Source organism: Triturus cristatus, chromosome 11, assembly GCF_964204655.1.
Source record: "Triturus cristatus chromosome 11, aTriCri1.1, whole genome shotgun sequence".
Taxonomy (NCBI): domain Eukaryota; kingdom Metazoa; phylum Chordata; class Amphibia; order Caudata; family Salamandridae; genus Triturus; species Triturus cristatus.
Window position 1 is genome coordinate 935,940,598 of NC_140594.1, and position 19,603 is coordinate 935,960,200.

At 41.5% G+C, this 19,603-nt stretch overlaps 1 long non-coding RNA gene across 1 annotated transcript in view; it reads left to right on the forward strand.

Moving 5' to 3' along the window:
- LOC146785646 (uncharacterized) overlaps positions 1 to 19,603 on the forward strand; it is a 130,089-nt gene that overhangs the window by 39,705 nt on the left and 70,781 nt on the right. Inside the window, exons 2-3 of the long non-coding RNA XR_014970719.1 lie at positions 6,037 to 6,160; positions 8,551 to 8,657. This is a non-coding gene — a long non-coding RNA (uncharacterized LOC146785646). The remainder of the gene's footprint in view (positions 1 to 6,036; positions 6,161 to 8,550; positions 8,658 to 19,603) is intronic.

Sequence of the window (19,603 nt, forward strand, 5' to 3'; positions counted from 1 at the left end):
TAGTCACAGAGGGTTAAGTTGAGTTTCCACTTTAGCTGTGTGGCCACCCTACTTAAAGAAGTATTTGCAATACCCCTGGATCAATGGGACTAGAATAGAAGCCCTGAGGGATACGGGTGCCAGTGTCACTCTGCTGAGATACACTGGTTTACCCAGAGCAATACCTGATTGGGAAATCTTACCCAGTCACCAATGCTGACAGTGTTACTACTAACCATGCCATGGCGACATTAGACTGGGGGAAGGGGGTTACTGGCCTGAAGCAGATCGTGGTTTCTCCAAAGCGCCCAGCTGCCTGTCTGCTTAGTAATGACCTGGGAACCTCAGCATGGGGATGAGGTAGAACTGAAAACCCATGCAGCAATCCTGGAAATCCCTGTGATTGTGTGTGTCAAGACAAGAGCACAGAGCCGAAAGCAGGGTGAAAAAGAAGTGTTGGAGCCCAACCTTCCAAGAGGAAAGGTAAGAAGACTAGGAAACCAGCTTCTGAAAAGCAAAATAATCAGGACCCCTCGGGGAGAGGACTTGGAAGCCCCAGAGGGAACTGAGCCTATGGAACTTGACCCTTATCAGGTTGAGCTCTTAGGCCCAGGGGGACTCACTAGGGAAGAGCTGTTCCTTGTGAAGGAAGTGACATGATTCGGGTCACCCGGGTCACACCAGTCCACCTCTCGGCCTTCCATACCAAATGAAGAGTCGGTCAGACAGTAGAGAATACAAACCAATATCTGTTTGTTCACAGTACAATCCGAGTGGAGCCCAGTCTAGCGTCTACATATAAAAGGGTGCAGCAAATGCTAACATACGTATAACAATGCACAAGTAGGATTCTTTTTATTCTAACAGATCCTCCATTTAGCAAGAGCTAACCATTTTTATAAAAGATGCAAAACAATAGAACAAGAATGCTATGAACAGTCCATATCCTCAAGATCTGAGACCGAAACAGTAAGGAGGGAAGAAGTCTCAAATATGCTCTCATCAATCTGCATAACGGCATCTATGTCCTTTTTGACCATAATTGTAGCATTAGGAACAGGATGGGAGACATTGAATGAGGATGCAACAAAGTATCAACATTACCACTAAATTATTTTCTCAAAAATCCAATCTTAATTGCCAAATAGCAAACTCCAATTTCCACTTTCCATTCCAATATGTGTTTAGTAATATTTTGTTCTTAATCCCGACTAAACATTGGTCCCTGACTACCGCGCACGCACCACCACTCTTTGTCAAGATGAAGTCAACTGCATATCTGGTCTGCTCTGAATAAATCTACATACTTTCCAATTGAGTGGTGATGTCACACAGAGCTGCCACAGTGGAATCCGACAATATCTGCAGCTTACATCCAAAATACTTTCTAGCTTTCTCACCCCTAGCCATAGATGTACCGCCAAACTTAATTATGGAGGAGAGAATGTATCTAAAAGTGATCCCATACTATAATTGTTGACTTCCAAATCTGTCACTCCATCACAGACATCTGCAGTCAATGTTTTCTTTACCCATCTTATACTTGGCCTACTGTACTTACAGGGCATGCCTGGGGGAAGCACCATTCTCAGAGCAACATCTGTGCCATTATAAACATTTGAGTAAGTACCATTAGACCGAAAATAAAATCCTGTATGTGCATAGAGTGGTCCATCATAATCTACTGGAGCTTATCTTGTGGTCATTCCAAAGGTGCTTGGATCCTTGTCTTTTGCTAAAGACATCATGTCTTTTAAACACTATCCCAGAACAATTAATATACAGAAATGCGTACTATTTATTATCAAGCAACAGGCAGGATAATAACCAGCTTCGTGGGTGACTGTTAAATCTTGGTAATACTAGCCCACTAAAGTCACATTCTGTTCTTTCATATACAAAGTATCACAATATGCATTATTGTCCCACCCTGCATACCCCTTTCCTCGTGGCTTTCTGTAATGTAGACAAGGATATACGTATAATTGACAAGTGACAATGGGTAAGCAGTCCATAAACTTGTGACGGATTCAGTAGGATAACAGGCTGTACCCTCTCCCAAAAATACTTTGTATCTAAAAATATATTATTCACTGTCATTCTTTTCTGATGAACCTGAGGAAGAATCTTACCCTTGGTACATAATGTCACATCCTGGTTCTGCTCCTAAACCCATGACACCCCACCCAAAGCCAACAGCAACAGAATCAATATAACAAAACATATAAACATCTTTGTAGACCAAAAGATGTGTGTGAACAGGGAGAATAACTGGCTGCTCTTCCTCAGCAACCTTTCTGCCAAAAGGATGCATAATGAATGATAAAATGGGGCCAAATGCTAAAGAGAGCTATATACAAGTTCCCAGTGTCCGCCAGAGCCTCATTGGTACAGTCTCCTATTCATCAAAAACATTGGCGCTCTTGAGCCCCGGCATGGAGCTTGCTCTGTCCTAAGCTCGTGTTCCCACATCGAACAGGATAATATATCCCTCAGTGGGATACGTTTGATCTATCACTGTCCAATGTTCAAATAGTGCACACATTTCTCATCACTCTAAGCTTACTCTGGTACTATAGAAAAGTACGCTCTAACTTACACAGTCCATCCCTAGCTAATATGTCTTTTCCTTTAGTGCACTTTCTCCAGCCGAGGGCGCAAATTATACCTAGTGACTCCAGACACAGAAGGATTCAGCAAAAGCATCTCCTGGGTAGCTTGTATTTCCGGAGGTGCTGCCGCCGCAATCATAACTTCATTTTCCTCATCTGTTCGCGTCCAGGTCCGCTTGGCGTCACTGAACTGAGGTCCCCTCTTACACTCTGTTTCTCCTACTCCATCCTTCACCCATTGATCATAGGGCAAAGGCAGAAGGACCTTGCGACAGTGGGTCGAATGGATCCAGTTCTTAAAGCCAGCAACTTTGACTGCGGTGCACGTGCTAGAAGGACCTATTCCAATCCCTTCCAACGCGGCTCCAAACTTTTCTCCAGCTGAAAGTTCCTTATGAGGATGTAGTCCCCAGGCTGAATGTTATATCTGGGCTCCTCAGGTGTAGCTGACAGGGTTTCCCAGACCTGTTGGTGAATAATACGCAAACTTTCAGTTAACTGGCAAAGGTAGTCTATCAACAACAGATAATCAATTTGCCAGGTGTCCAAATACTACCTTGTACGGTGACATTCCTGTCCTAGAATGTGCTGTTCTTGTGGACAAAAGGGATAACGGTAAGGCATCTGGCCACTTTAACCCTGTGGTCTCCTGTATTTTTGCTAGTTTGAGAGTACTCTTGTACTTCTCAACTTAACGTGCTGACTGTGGATGATTGGCAGCATGAAACTTCTGTTTAATACACAGACCATCACAAAGCAATTGAATCACTTTTGCATTGAATTGACTTCCGTTATCACTCCAAATCAAATGGGGCACACCGAAACGAGGAAAGAACTCCTTCAGGAGTACCTTAGCAGTCGTAATGAATGTCCTGTCCTTAGTGGGTTAGGCCTCAACCCGTTTATTGAATGCACAAACAACTACCAAAACATACTTCAAATTATTGCACCTTTCTAACTCTCTATAATCCATCTGGAGGACCTCAAAAGTGAAAGTGGATGGTTCAAAATTAGGTTGTACACTTTCCAGGATTGTGCATCATGAACACCATACAATACTTCACTAAATGTGTTGAGCTATTTTCAAAATGTTATTATTCTGTTGTACAGGGTCCAAAAACTTGCAAATATCCTTAGCACTAACATGGGCTGGACCATGGGCATCGTAACTACAGGAAGAAAATATGAATTGGGCAACATCCATCTCTGCTTTCCTGACTTATGAATCCAGCATCCCACATCGTTCAATTGAGCCGTACTTTCCTGCCACATTGCTAACTCTTCTATTGTGGCTTCAAACTGTAACTCTTTCACATTGTCAAGTGTATCTTCAAACATGGTAACTTCAGGCACCCACCTAGCCGGAGCTGCTACAAACATGTTTCATTTTAGTCTGGGCTCTTTTTCTATCTGATCTGCAAAGGCATTCCCGTGTCCCACATCGTCAGTGACTTTCCGATTGGCACTACACTTTACTATAGCCAATTTCTTAGGGAGTGTCGAAGCAGACCAAAGCCTCCATATAAGGTGCCCATGCTGAAGTTTTGTGCCATGTGAAGCAAAAACACTGCCCAGAGTGGCCGAAAACTATGCGTGATGCCAAAGGCATACTGGCTATCAGTATAAATATTGACAACCAGTCCTTCACTCAATTCACAAGCTCGTATAAGGGCGACCAGTTCAGCAGCATGAGCCGACTGATAAGGGATTTGTGATGTCTCTACTACTGTACGCAGTGTAGTAGTAGCATAAGCAGCAGTTGTGGTGCCATCGGGTAGTTTAATAGACGAGCCATCAACCTATAGTTCCCCTTGTGGGTCCGATAAGGGAACATCAGTCAAGTCTACCCGTCCTTTCATTTCTTCTGTTTAGAAGATAGTCATATTTTGTCGACTTCATCACTTTTGGAAGGGAGGGGCAGTAACCTAGCTGGATTCAGAGTGGCACATCTTTTGATCATGATGTGTTTAGCAAACTATGTTAATTCATAGCCAGTCAGACGTGCACTGGTGAGGTGCTGTCTCTTTTTCTTATTCAAAAGTGTATCCACAGCATGGGGTGCCATGACTGTGAGATCAGTATCCAGCACAAGTCTGCCCGATTGTCTGATCGAAGCGACCGCTCTTAAACAACTCGGAAGGGCTCCCGTGACTGGATCAAGGACAGCAGAGGAATAAGCACACAGCCGTTGCTTATCTCCAAATTTTTGTGTTAAAACAGAAAGCACACAATATGCCATCTCATGGACATACAACACAAACGGTTTATTGTAATCTAGGGTGCCAAGTACTGGAGCCCAACAAAGCGCAGTTTCCAATTGCTCAAAAGACTGCTGACATTCGGGTGTCCAAGGCAAAGGCTCATGCGCATCTTCCGTTATTAGTGCAAGCAAGGGTTTAATTAGTAGGGAGTAGCTAGTTATCCACTGCCAACAGTAGGAAGTGATACCTATAAAAGCGTGCACATCTTTTTGAGTTTATGGAACAGGCATTTTAACAATGGTGCTGATACATTCAGGGGTTAATCTCCTTCGACAGTAGGTGACCTAAGTGAAATTTAAAAAAAGATACTTTGTCCATGGTTAGCCAAATGCAGCAATATTTTAACTGTTATATCTCTGAAACCTTTCTCGGTGTCGTAAGCAATAAGGAGATCGTCAACATACTGCACCAATACAGTGTCTGGAGGAAGCGAAAGGGAACCAAAGTGACTTTTGAAAGCCTGTCTATAAATACTTGGACTCTCTGTATAGCCCTGAGGACCGCGATAGAACCTAAAGCTTCTTCCAGCTAAGGTGAACCCAAACAGATATCTGCTATCAGGATGAATAGGAATACTGAAGAACACATTTTTTAAATCCATGACAAATGATTTTAGCAGTACAAGGAATTGTGAAAAGCTTAGTAATATCAAGGACCACTGAAAACTGAGGAACCACTATTTTGTTAACTTTACGCAAATCAATCACAACTTCTAAATTTGTATGAACGTAAGTTTGAGCAGAAGTCTCAATTTCACAATTTCTGAACTGGTAGGAATTGGCTAAAATGAAGATTGTCATTATGCTATACATAGTTTTTATTATTCCCATTCACTGTAGCATGACCCTTCCTCTTTCAACTTATCAGCTGGCTTAATTGCTACTGGTGTACCATATCCTAAAACAAAAGAAGTGAGAAGGGTTCACTGCAACTTGGCTGGCAAAAAGATCTATTGATCTATGTCCTAATGTACGCGCTACAGTTGTTTAGAGTTTTAGTATGAGGCAAGGGATGCAGAGAAATATGCGAGGTTAAAAACTAAAATTGAGATTTGATTTTCTAATGAGCTGTTGATTTTCACAATAAAACAGACTCCATAGTATTGATCTGTTTACCCTTTATAAAAATCAAGATTTTTTTTGTATTGCTTATAGTAAATGTGCAGTGGACTTTTCCATCTGCAGATTATACTGAATGACCAGCGGTGGCAGTTTTTCACAACAGAGTTTCTCTGAATGCCGAGACTGAAGAGGAAAGAAAAAAAAGGGAAGTCTTCCGGCATATGGCATCATTTTACCAATTTATATGGTAAGTAAAACTCACAATCATTCCTTTAGGCATTAAAAAGACGTTCACAGCATCAGAATGTCCTCACTACCTTATAGTCGGAGACTGTGCCTGAATATAATTTCTGTCAAGATGAAAGTAATATGGATCACATTGTGCTCGTCATGATAGTTCATAAAAGCCTGGCTGCCTCCAACGCTACTAAAGCCTGCTTTAGATCCTGTAACTAGCAATGTTGCAGAGGAGTATGTGAGGTTAAAAACTAAAATTGAGATTTGATTTTCTAATGAGCTGTTGATTTTCACAATAAAAGACTCCATAGTATTGATCTTTTTACCCTTTATAAAAATCAAGATTTTTTTTGTATTGCTTAGTTAGGCTTTCCTGTTCAGTTTCTATTTTTGGTTAATTCTGGTGGGGTTTTTTCTATGTTATCAAGTGATTTCAATATCTTTAAAAAAGTGGTTACACATTTTCGTGCCATTAAAAACAAACTGTGTTTTTCCAGTGTTTATGGAATGTTTTGTTTCTATTATTGCTCGCTTTCTGTACTGATAGTGCATGGTTTATAGACGGTGTGTATGAGGTCCAAATAGATTTTTGAAAATTAAACTTATTGTAGTAAACTATACAATACTTCTACATTAAGTCTTTTGTCATGTGCGCTAGCTCTTTCCTTCCCATGTAAACTTCTGTTAAAAGGCCCTCTCAACATTGCCTTGAGCTGGGCAACACCAAAACAGCCAGTACACAATTTAGCTCTGGCCACTGTCATAGCTTTCCATGCCAATACTGGTGTACTTGAAGATTGCGATTCTCAGGGCAGGTTCTGCAACATTTGCATTGAGCTGGGTGCTTATGCCCTCAGTTCTAGAAATTGTCAAAAATGATGCAGCACTTTTGAAACTACAGAGTAAATTCCCCTTTATGGAAGGGATCTAGAACTTGTACAGAGTACCACTGTGAGGTTTCATTGACTTCAAATGCCATGGTTGGTGAAGAGACATTTATATGCATCATTACAAGCCATTTCTCATAATTGTAAAATAAAAGTTCCTGAATTGCTTTTCAAAATCGCTTTGCTTACCAAGTGTCAAGCGCTCGAACATGGAACATGTTGCAGTGCAAAAGTCACGAAAAGGTGTCGCCCAGCCTACTCAAGGAGATATTTCACATCTGCACCAAATAAGCTGAACACTTGGCAGACAGTGGTCTCTAGTTTACTTATTATGTCCACTACAGCAGTTATGTTTTTCTGTAAAAAATCTAAGAATGCAATAGTGTTTTTTTTTTTTTTCACATCAATCAATATGCTATCTAAGATCCTGACATTTCTTGCCTTTGGCATCATCACTCAGCAACAATTCTGTAAACGGTTGCCACATGGATAATATAGCATTCATAGCCCCTTGGACTAAGAACCATCAGCTAAGGGACACAGTTTGGATGACTTTCTTTGATGCCACACAAAGTACGAAATGAGAAATATTTCCATTTTAGTTCCTGTGCATAAGAAAACCGTGCACCAGCATTCCTCATGAACTCTGAAGATTGTAAAGATGCTTTTAACATTCCATTTAACACGTGGCAAGGATCTACTACAAGGAAGCAGTTCTGCTCCGGTATGAATTTTGACAGGTCATCACACAACTTTTTCATATATGTAGTTGAATCACTGCAAATGCAAGCAATATCACTCCAATCTTTGTTGGACTTGGAAAAAACCTTTTTTGCAGAGCATTGCAAGTGACACTGCGTTCCATGTTTTTCAAATGTCTGGTGTCCTGTTTTCACCACTATCCCAGAAGCTTGTTGATAGTGCTCTTTCCACATATACTTGTCACTATACCTTGCATTGAATGTGTAAAGCCGCAGGTCTTGGCAATTCACCTACTATCAATACTGACTCACAAGAAACTACGCGCTGATGTATTAAGGGTTTTTACCCATTCTCTGTGGGTAAATGTGATGACATATTAGGGAAGATTCATATGAAACCAGGCATTTTACCTATCCGTTTATAAAAGAATTAAACAAAACCTAAAACGGGCTTCTAAACCCTGCATCTTAAGAGCGCAGACCACAAAACTGAAAAAATCAAAAGGAAGAAGAAACAATATTTTAGTGGCATCCCTAAACAAAATTCAAGCACTATGTTAGCCCAGTCTTTCTTCTTGCTAGCTTGTATAACAGTTACATGTATTGCCCCTTCAGGAGGAATAAAATGACTCACTCTTTTTTTCCTTTTTTTGAATAGCATTTAGTTTGTGGTTGTGCCAGTGTTTTTTCAGTGTTTGTTTTCACTGGTGAGAGCTATTTCTCTTTCATTAAGTTTTGATCAGTTATTGTAGGTTTAAACCGGACAGCCTACTTATAGTAAATGTGCTAACAGTGGACTTTTCCATCTGCAGATTATACTGAATGACCAGCAGTGTTTCACAACAGAGTTTCTCTGAATTGCCGAGACTGAAGAAAAAAAAGTCTTCCTGCATACGGCATCATTTTACCAATTTATATGGTAAGAAAAACTCACAATCATTCCTTTAGGCATTAAAAAGACGTTCACCGCATCGAAATGTCCTCACTACCTTATAGTGGGAGCCTGTGCTTGAATATAATTTCTGTCAAGATGAAAGCAATATGGATTACATTGTGTTCATGATAGTTAATAAAAGACTGACTGCCTCCAATGCTACTAAAGCCTGCTTTAGATCCTGGTGCTAGCAATGTTCCCTTCAAGCAAATTGGTGCCTTTGAGGCTGAAATGCATTATCTCACTTTAGAACGATAGTGTTACATTCTCACGTAAGGAAGCTCATTTAACCTCTTCTCCTGCACTCCGTATTTTGGACTCTGATGCTCAAGATGGATTGTTAAGGATAATCTGTTTTTGTATCTCCATCCGACTTTCAAAAAGGCCCCAGTGCTTTGAGTGGTTCAGAGTCCTTTACCATTCCCCTTCCTACTGGCCTTGCAGTCATGAATACAGATAGTAACCTACTGCATAACGTCTAATATCTCATCCTCCTGTGTGGTCAGCTTCCACAAGGATAATTGGTCCAGTGGTGCTCTGACATCATAAAGCTAAAGCATGGTGTTATCTGACATGAGGGCAACTCTGTTGCCTAGCAAGCTGACCTCATAAAGCTAAAGCAAGATGTTATCTGACATGAGCAGGGGCGTAACACAAGCCCCGCAGCGCCCGCAGTGCGGGGGGGCCCTGAGCTGCAGGGGGCCCCTCAGCACACAACACTTAGGTTTGAGAGCTCCGGATTAAATCCGGAGCGAGCGGGGCCCCCTCAACTGCTCATATAGAAGCATTGCACTCACTGTTCATTCAGGGCTGCAGTCACGGGGGAGCCTACAGTGGCCAGGACCCTCTTAATGTGATTGTGGCCCCCTGAAACAGGTTAAGTTTTCCATTATTTGAAAAACAGGACTTGGGCTGGCTGACTTGAAAATCAGTCTTTTCCCTGGTATGCCAAAAGACATGCAGGATGGTTTCAGCTCCCCTGACACCCCCTCCCTCCCCCCATAAGTTATCTAAACACGCAATTACAGTGTTGAAGCGGGCTTTGTGTTTCGCTTTTCCGGATTCCTTGAGCTGGTTCGACTACGCATGTCTAACGTGTGTGCTTGCGCTGGGAAAGTGAAAGCATTGTGCACATCCCTCCTGAGTACCTCAGTAAATGTGGAGAGCTGGCATACCGGCATGTGGAGAAGATGTAGTGTTCTACTGTGTATCTTGTGCTTGAATTACAAGCACAGGTTGGCCCAGTGAATGATGATTATTAGAACGAACGCCCCAAATGCAGAGCACTGCCTCAGCAACCAAGTTTTGGACAAAGAACGAGACAGTGAGTTAGTTTCTTTTTATTGTTAAAAAGGTTAAGCAGAGCTCGCTGTGGAATGGGATAAGGGGCCTGCAAGTAAGGGAAGATTTCCTCTGCTCAGTGGGCCAGCAGGTCCTTTCTTCTGCAGACGTGTTTGTGTAATGTAGTTTGTAATCACTTTGCCATTTTTTTAGAACTTTTGATTTTTCCTGTTTTATGATAGAAATTGTGTGTTCCCTTGTTTGGGCGATATATTGTTGGTAATTTTTAGTATTTAGTGTGTATCCTTGACTTGGGATGGTGGCACTTTGTTTGTGTGGCCGGAGTACATTTGGGTGCTGGATGAAACCTGCAAACTGATAGTAGAGCACCAGCCATGCAGTTACTAAAATTAAAAGCTTGTCTATCAGGTCAAAATTATTTTGTTTGAAGAAAGTGATCAGCTTACCTTTTGGAGAATTCTGATTATTATCTTAAAATTATGAACATGTATTAGCAAAATTCCTGATTTTTTATGAATTGTAAACCTGATGTTTTGTCACAAAATGAATACGTGTCTGTGTGCATACACAGAAACACATATTTGTGGAATAATCAACAGTGCTGTCTGCAGCTCTGCTTTCTTTTGCTTGACATTGACAAATTTGTGTATTTTGTAATTTCCTTACTATGCATTTTCAAATGAGAATTCCAGTTATAACACGTGACTTGGAATCTATCTAGAAGGAGCAGGAAGGCAAAGTGTCAGGAAGTAGGAATGCACAAGGGAAGAATGTTGCCAAGTGAAAATCCATTTACTGAACTGTCTGTATTATGTTTTGCATTTTAAATCTTAGAGTAATTGTGCTGAAAAAAACACCACTTCATCAACAATTCCTTAAAATATTTTGGAGTGGGTGAAGCCGGAATATCACTTGGGTGGGTCAGCCTTCTATGGCACACTAGGAAAGTAGTGGACTATTATAGGAGTCCACTATCAGAACCCGTTTTGTTTTTCCATGTATTTGAGAATAATGTTGTGAAAACTCCATTTGGACTAATGTTTTCTAACCTTTCTGCGTGGGACAACATCTTCATGTACTCCAGTGGAAGTTAGCCTTGCTTGCTTGCCCAGTCGGTCCAATTCAGGGTTGATATTTACTTCCAAACACTTTAAAAAAAATCACCAGCCAACACTGATTAGAAGTGATCCCCCAAATACTCTGGATGGCATTGGATTCACTTGCTCTGTGCAGTGTACGGCTGGTATAAGACATTTTACTGGGGATGGTTTTAATTCCTAGTCTGGCCCTGCCTTCAGATGCTAGGGACTGCCGAGTGGCCAGGCCATGGTGCGATGGTATGCTTGTCAAGTCAGCTAGGGGTGCAGGTAGGCAGGAAGCTTCCTTTAGACAGGAAAGAAAACTGACCAGAGTGAGAGGTGGAAGCTGAGTGCAAAGCAAGTGCCTGCCTAGACATGCACCAACTCACCTCTACAGACAGGGTTATCATCTATAATCAGTAGAGAGGCTGCCCATGCTCCATGCCCATGCCCAAGATGGAGCTGTGCACATAAATTTGCTGTTTGGGCGTCATCAGCTTACTTTCTTCCCCTGCAGCCACTGCAATGTGTTGCGCAGTGCAGGATGGTGATGCTGCAGCAAATGCAGTAAGCTTTCAGTGCAACTGATGCACCATGCACTACCACCTACCAGTGTCTTCTGACTCAATCTTGAAGCTTGTTTAAGCCAGTGTCATCCACCTGCAGAGATGCAAGTGTTACCGACGTGTGGGTCCACATGCTGACAGCTATCATCATGCCTGACCAGAGTGTCTTTGCTCTGCACCGTTATTACACCAGGTGCAGCCAACAGTGACAGACACAGGTTTACCCTCTCTGCTTCTCAGCCATGCAGGTCAACAGCATAGCAGGAGATACCCAAGGGCCTATAGTCAAACCACTCACAAAGCCTGACCACCACCGCCTAACGAAGGGGCCGCTGTAACCCAAGGCTGCCCTTCCTGCATGCAGTTGAGTTCATACATCTGAGACATGAGTTGGAATGACTGTTACTCTCCAGTACATGCAAGGAGGACTGGATACCACCATGTAATAAGAGATGTGACCCAGTAACTGCTGCCCACAGCCAGACTAGTTAAAGCTGCGAGTAAATACCGGTGAAGTAATTCCTCACTATTTTCCTACTACATTTGGCCTCTTTTTGGTTCTCATAATCCAGCTATGGTCTGCTTTAGTCCCTATCCCTTTCCTGATGCTACATTGGATTTAACCTACCACTAAGTTTTTCAAGCTAGCCAATTAACATGATTCTGCTGTTTGTGTGTGTTACGAAGAACTGCATTCTTGAAATGATAGACCCTTTAAAGACATCGAGTGCTAGGCAGTGCCTAATTTATGCAGTGACATACAGCACTCATTTTAGGGCAGTGGGGCTTATATTTCATTACAAGAATTTAACCAAGAAGAAATAAGAAGGTCGAAAAAGAGCATAGAGCTGCATGAGAAAGATTGGCAACACTGCCAAAGGGACAGGCCAGGAATAAACAAGGACCTCTAAGAGTGAGACGGAGAAAAGATGGATGATGTGGTGGAAGAATGAAGCATTAGGTGGAATCAACGTGAAGCATCATTGGTATTTAGCATTCAGCAGCACTGGCTGTAGGCTCCAAGGAAACAGTCTGTTCACTGCACTTATTTCGTTATAAATTAAACACTTCTGATAAGGGAAGACTAAATGAGCTTGAAACCTTCTCACATAATTTGTCCAATTTCATGTATGGAGACCCTGCTTTTAATAGTTAATAACCAGTGGAACACACAATGCACTCAGTGCTTCTGTAGAGTGCATATATTTCCTGTTTGGCACATACATGTTTCGTTGTTGACATTTGTGTAGCACACAGTCTGCCATTATCAAGGTCTTTCAGCACTTTCATTCATTCAGCATGCCCTGCACACATTGCTTGCTGCTGTGGAACAGTGATGCCCATATATTTGAAGAATAAAGATAGAAATGTACATTTTTGTTCCATTTAGTAACATTTTTAACGGGGGATAATCCGAATACCCCGACCATCCCTCGAGGATATGGGCTCATATTAGCAGCAATGTTATGCAGATATATGAGCTCCTGTGCCTTGGGTATCATTGGCTGGTACCTACCACAAGGGTCTCTGCTTTCTTTGGTATTGAAAGCCGAACAGGACCCTAAACCACCTGCTGCTTCCTATGGTGGGTTGGGTGTTCAACTTGCACTTTTTACACCCAATTAGTAAGGGGGGAAGTGAATCAGGGTAAGTGAAGAAGAGAAAAAGGTTAAAAATAATTTGAGAATATCTTGGGAGAGGGTGAACATAAGGGGAGAAAAAAGTGAAGAATAAGTGAGAGAACCACAAGGAGAAACAAATGAAGGGGAGATGGATATAAAGAAACGTGTATAAAGTAACATCAAATTAACAACTTTCAGTGGGACAAGGTCTATGACAGTTTTTTTCTCAATCAATCATATTGTATTGTATTTAAGCAGACAATACATGTATTGACCTTTCTTAAGCCACCTAAAGTTTTCCAAGATCTTTCATGAGTTTGAATAGCTAGCTGGGCTAACTCAGCCTTTTATCCTTTTCAGGTTTATAAACTGACTACAATTAATTGAATAATAATAATGTGTGTAATTTACAACCATTTGAACGTGTAAAACTTTTGTACTATCTGCTATTTAAAAGCCAAGTTATTACAATTCAGTATTAAGAAGATTTGGGCTGGAATCACCCTGCTTGTAAGTTATGATACTGTAATGTAAAGGGGCATGGCTAGGCTCATTTTATAAAATATTCTCAGATGGAGAGCCTCCTTTCCTAGTACATTCCTGGGGAACATTGAGCCTGCTTTATCTCCCACACTCTGTGCAATATGAGGCAAGAGTATTTACACCACCCACTATGAAAGGTCAGCAGTGTGAGAAAGTGAATTATTAATTGGGGGTGCATGGTAGTCCACCACAAGTAATGAAGTCACTAACTTGTTAGGTCTAGTCAAAGGTTTCAGTAATGTAATCTTGAGCTCAGTCCCTGGTAGCTATGGTTCAGAGCAGACAGGCTCAACTTAGAGAAATTGTGTAAAGCATTTAGAAGCACCAAAACAGTTTAAAAGTCGAAAACAAAAAAGGATAAATCCCACAATCCAATTTATAAAAATAGGAAAATAATAAGCAAAATTACAAAAATCCAATAACATAGTTATGAATTTTCAATGATCTAAGTGAAAGTCGAGACAAAAGGGCAAAGAACCAATATTCACGGTAGACGGGTACCTAGGTGCAATTTGTGGCCAAGCACGATGGAGAGCGTGTAAGATATAACAAGCAGATTGTCCCTACTAGAGCCTGGAAGAAGAGAAGATCAAAAAAGTTCCAATCTGAAAAAGGACTTTGTCATTTTTCCTGAGGAAAAACTCTCCTCTGTGCAGAACAAACCTGAAACTCAATGTGATGCTGTGGAACAGCCAGAAGGATACCCTTTGCAGTCGATATCCTTGAAGCTCTGAAGCAAAACTTATTAAAAGTTCACAATCTTCTTTTGGTGCCCAAACAACCACAGAAGTACACTTCTAAGGCTCACAGGACCTCAGCGGGAGCAGTTAGAGAGTCTCAGAGTACCAGGCAGAGGGCCTCATCAAAGTCTGGCACAGGTCCGGTGCCATTGGTCACTGGAATTCTTCTCAGGAATGCCCCCTTTAACCTTTTCTGTTCCTGGACCCAGCCAGGGAATCAGCCCTATGATCCTTGAGATCGACTGGTAGGAGGTCCAACCCTCTCAGGTCCTTCTCACAGATCACACATGCCAAGTGCAGCAAATTTGGTCCGTCTGAAATTCTTTTGCAAGTCCAGCAGTGTTCTGAGGAAGGCTGGGCAAAGGTCCAGCTTTGTAGGGTTCACCAGCCTGTCTGAGTGTGTGTGTGACACCCCAAGACATACGTAGTTCCTCTCTAACCAATGCAGTAAAGCCTCCTAAGCCCCTGCCTACCTACTTTTGCAGTCATTTCTGTTTGCTTTACTGCAAATGGGCCCAAAATGCAATGTGTCAGGGCAAATCCAAAATGGTGTCTTAGACTAATCTAAACTTGGCCCTGAGGCTGGGATGTGAGTGGGGAGTGTACTATGGCAATCAAAGTGCCCACCCGCATCTACCATGAAAATCCAGTTTGAGGCAGGCACTGTACCCACAACCAACCCAGAGACAAAACTCTGGTAGGGCATAAGCTAAGCCCTACAGCAACCAAACAAAGGTTACAAAGGAAATGCCTTGACATCCTGCTCTCTCCCTGTCCAGTGTGTCCAAAATATTGCATGTGGCTCAAAAGATCTGTTAAGCTGGATTTGACAATTTGGTGTAATCAGGATGCCCACAGATCCACCTGGCATATTCAGTTGAGCTCTGAGGTGTCATCTATGCCCATTCAGGTCAGTCTACTGCTTGTTTATTGGGTGCATTTTACACATTTCCCAGGCTTGAGCACAGGCTTTGGCTTATGCAAATTAGTCTTCTGACAGTTAAGGCAGGTAAAAGAAAACTTTCTAAAAGTTACCTTCCCTATTTATTAAAATACTGACTTCACCATTGGGTTTTTAATAACTATTAAAATAGTTGTTTACTTTGTTTGTAGCTTGTTCCATTCTAGAGATAGCAGTATTAGTATTTTGATCTTTACTATGGTTTTCTACGTAGTACAGCTAGACCTGCCACAGTGAAATAGTTGTTAGTCCTTGTAACTTTTAGGAGATGGTAATGTTTATTTTCTACATGTCCTTCTTTTAAATGCTAATCACCCTTCCTTGTGGGCTACAATGCTATCATAATTAAAAAAGAGGTTTCTAGTTATCAAAAAAGCTATTTTATTAGGTCTCATTGCAGGTTTTACATTGCAGCAGTCTGGCAACTGCAGTAGGCCTAAAACTATGCATAATATGTGCTGCAGTCTACAGGTGACATTCAACTTCCAATGCCGTAGGTATATTCCCACACGTTGTACTATGACCTTATAGACATAGAAAGGTTCAATAAACCAATCAGGCTTAGCCAATTTCAACATGTTGTGAGGGTCAGAGCACATACACTGGGCACAGAACCGAAATGCCACAGTGTGCAGAGTCTTATAACCCACAATACATTTCAGGAAACAATGGGGGTAACCATACAAAAAGGGCAATTTTTTCACATCCATTATCACTTTTCTAGCATTTTGGATTAAAACATTTTCTGTTTTCAGTACCATCCTTAAACTACCGCTCTCTGTTGAATCTTTATTCCAACTATTTAGAAGATTGTTATATCGAGTGCACCGGGTTTGTTTATCAGTTTGGTATGCACTTCTTACAAAGAAAGAGGAATGAGGAAAGCTAAAAAGTGAGAACATACAAATAGTAGTTCTGTTTGTGGCTATTTTGGAGCAGGCCATAGGCCTTGCATTTTTATATTTGTGCAGCGGGTGATCTATTGGGTACTGATCGGGCTCTAATTTATTGATGAGTAACACCTTTTTTCGGAATAATAATGATAGTTGCGGAAAGGCACAGATTTCTGTTGCTGTTTGTGGACTGGAAATTATTGTTCCTACTGGCTTTTTTACAGACATGTTGGTCACTGAGTGTCAGTGGGTAGCTGGCACTAATGTGAACTACATCCAAACATTTCATTTGTTGAACTCGGGGCTTGATATTAAACCATAACCAGTGTGTATTGACGCTTTTTGACAAAATTGCTTACAATACTCAATTTGACTTATATGTTACTCTTAGATTCCTTGAAGTACATGCTAACTGAAACCCCGAACCTATGAAGTTATGTTTTCATTTAGAGTTTTCATCAGTGTTACTTACACTTTGCACTTATAAATGTGCCTTAAATATTCTCAAATAACATTTTGGGGATTCTGCAACTGTAAAGCTGTCTTTGAATTCATCCCAAATTCATTTGAACTAATTTGACTGCTCCAATGAGCTTTGTAATGTTTTATATGCCAGTAAGTATGACATAAGTCTATTCCAACTCCCATGCAAAGTTGACTTCAAATTCTGGTTAATTGTACTCCAGTGTACTAGTCCAACATGCTATATGTGCAACACCAGAAATTCCTGTTCCAACAGATTCCATGGCGAATATCGTATCCCTCATGTAAAGATGTGTTTACAATAAGTGCAGTTTTGACTAGCCTACTTTAAAATGCAATATTTGTCTCCAACTTTAACCTCTTGGGCTAACAGCATAAAAAGAATAATTCGGTTTACCACCCACATCACCAATTGCACTGCATTTTTTCGCAAGCTACCACATCCAACTTGTCCCTACTCCACCCGAGAACATTTCCTTGTCAGTTCTGGGGGGCGTGCCCCCAAAGTATACACTCCTGGCTAAAGCCCTGTGTTTATTTGGCTGCATACTCTGAGAATAATTTGATAAAATGGCCATCATGGTCCTAGAACTATATGCTTCAGGTGCTCCTTGCGACTTCAGCCTAGAGCGAAGCATAAAAATTGCTCGGCCCAAGAGTGACGTTGAAGGGAAATTCAATTTTCATAGTTAAGTGTTCACAAAAGGAAATGGTTTTAACCCATGCCATGCTAGCGTAAGCTACAAACCAAACAAAGGGCCCTTGTCATGTGCATGTTCTGTAAAGTATGTTGCGAGTCTGATTTTGCGAAGTATTTTTGTGGCAAAGAAGGAAAAGAAGAAATTAACTACATTTTCTGTAACTTTAGGTCTAAGCAGTGCTTTTGTGTGAGAACAAAAGTAATGCATCTAAGCGGCTAGGGGGCATTAAGTAGTTGGGGTACACCAGGTAGCCAACGGGCATGGCTAACGGTTGGGCATGTAATGGAATTTAAAAGTTTTTCTATGAGTGTATGCTCTTTCTTACTGCTTGTGAAATACTTGTGAACCTAGAGTAAGTCGTCTTTTTGGCCTTGAGTGTTCAAAATGACCAATTTAATATTTGTTTACCCTCCTCTGCACCGGGGCTCACTTGCGCAGTAAACCTTGTTTCTCTGCCTGCAGCCATCTTCATTCATCATTACCAGCCTCCTTTATAAATCATTCATTCACCCGTTCCTCGGTGGCCCCAACTGAGTTGTTTACCAGGTACAAAATAAAAGAAACGTACAGCGAATCTGAAACGAAGATTCGCCAACAAAAGAATCGATGAGAAAAATGGCATAAACGTAACACACCAGAAGAGAATGTAAAAATATCCTTGTGGAGATGGTGAATGGCAGGTTTATTGGATTGCTGAACCTAGTTCTAAGGAAGACCACGATTCAGCGGATGCCAGGTGAATCCTTTGCTTATGTGGAAGTATGTTAAATATTTGGTACACTAATACACCAGGGGCCATGTCATGTGCATTGCCTGCTAACTTCTGATCTGATGAAAGAGCACATTTGGACTAGCATTTGCACCAATCAAACTGTGCAAAATGACATTTACCTTGAGCAATCCCTGCAAATGTGACAAACACAGTGCGAAAATAGCACTTTCACGGAGTCAGCTGTGTGATTGCTTGCACCTGAGGGTGCTTGTGTATTGTGCTATCTAATTTTTGCCATAATTTCACAGATATGAAGGTTCGCTGCCTCTGCCACATGCCTTCAAACCATCAGACCCTCCTGTTACAGGAGATAATTGGCACAAGTCTTCTGGCAACTGCCTTAACATAACTATATTGTGCTGCTCACTAGCAGAATTCCAGACTGTTGTGGGTTTGTGGTGACAACAGTGGTACTCCTTTTAATGCAGGTGACTGCTGTCCCCATACCCAAGCATTGACAGTACTAATGATTGGTGGCAGATGATTCCAATCTTAGAGTACAGTCTTTTTTATCTTTTTAGCTGAACCTACCTTAGTTTGGGGTGTTGTCTTCTAGCTACATTTGTGAAGGTCATTATTAGAACACACACTCTGCCTGAGTGCAAGTTAGTGCTTGCCTACATGTGAGGAGGCCATTCAATATAATGGGGTTGCCCTGTGTCCCTCAGAACCTGCGTTTACAGTTATAAACGCGTAGTTTATACATATCAGGAGGGACAGTGACGTAACAATAGCCCCCCCAGAGTTCCAGGAGGCCCACTCTGGCACTATGCACGGGCAGGCCTGAGAGCTCCTCACTGGTTCTGGATCCTGGAGGGCCCCCCTCCATTCACTTTGCAGGGGGGGCCCCCGCAAGTTTTGTTACGCCACTGGACATGAGGGCCACTCAGTTGCTTAACAAGCAGTAGGATACATTTATCTTGGTAACTAAATGACTGGCAGGGTGGACAGGATGCCTAACTGAAAACTAAGATGGTAAGATGAAAGAAATGAGGACATTTTTTGAGACTTCTCAATTTGTATGAATGGAAGTATGAGCATAAGCGTCTCAACTTCACCATTTCTGAAGTGGTAGGAATTGGCTAAATGAAGATGGTCATTATGCTATTCATAGTTTTTATTATTCCCATTAACTGTAGCATAACCCTTCCTCTCAACTGATCAGCTGGCTTAATTGCTGCGGGTGTACCATATCCTAAAACAAAAGAAGTGAGAAGAATACACTGCCACTTGGTTGGCAAAAATATCTATTGATCTATGTCCTAATGT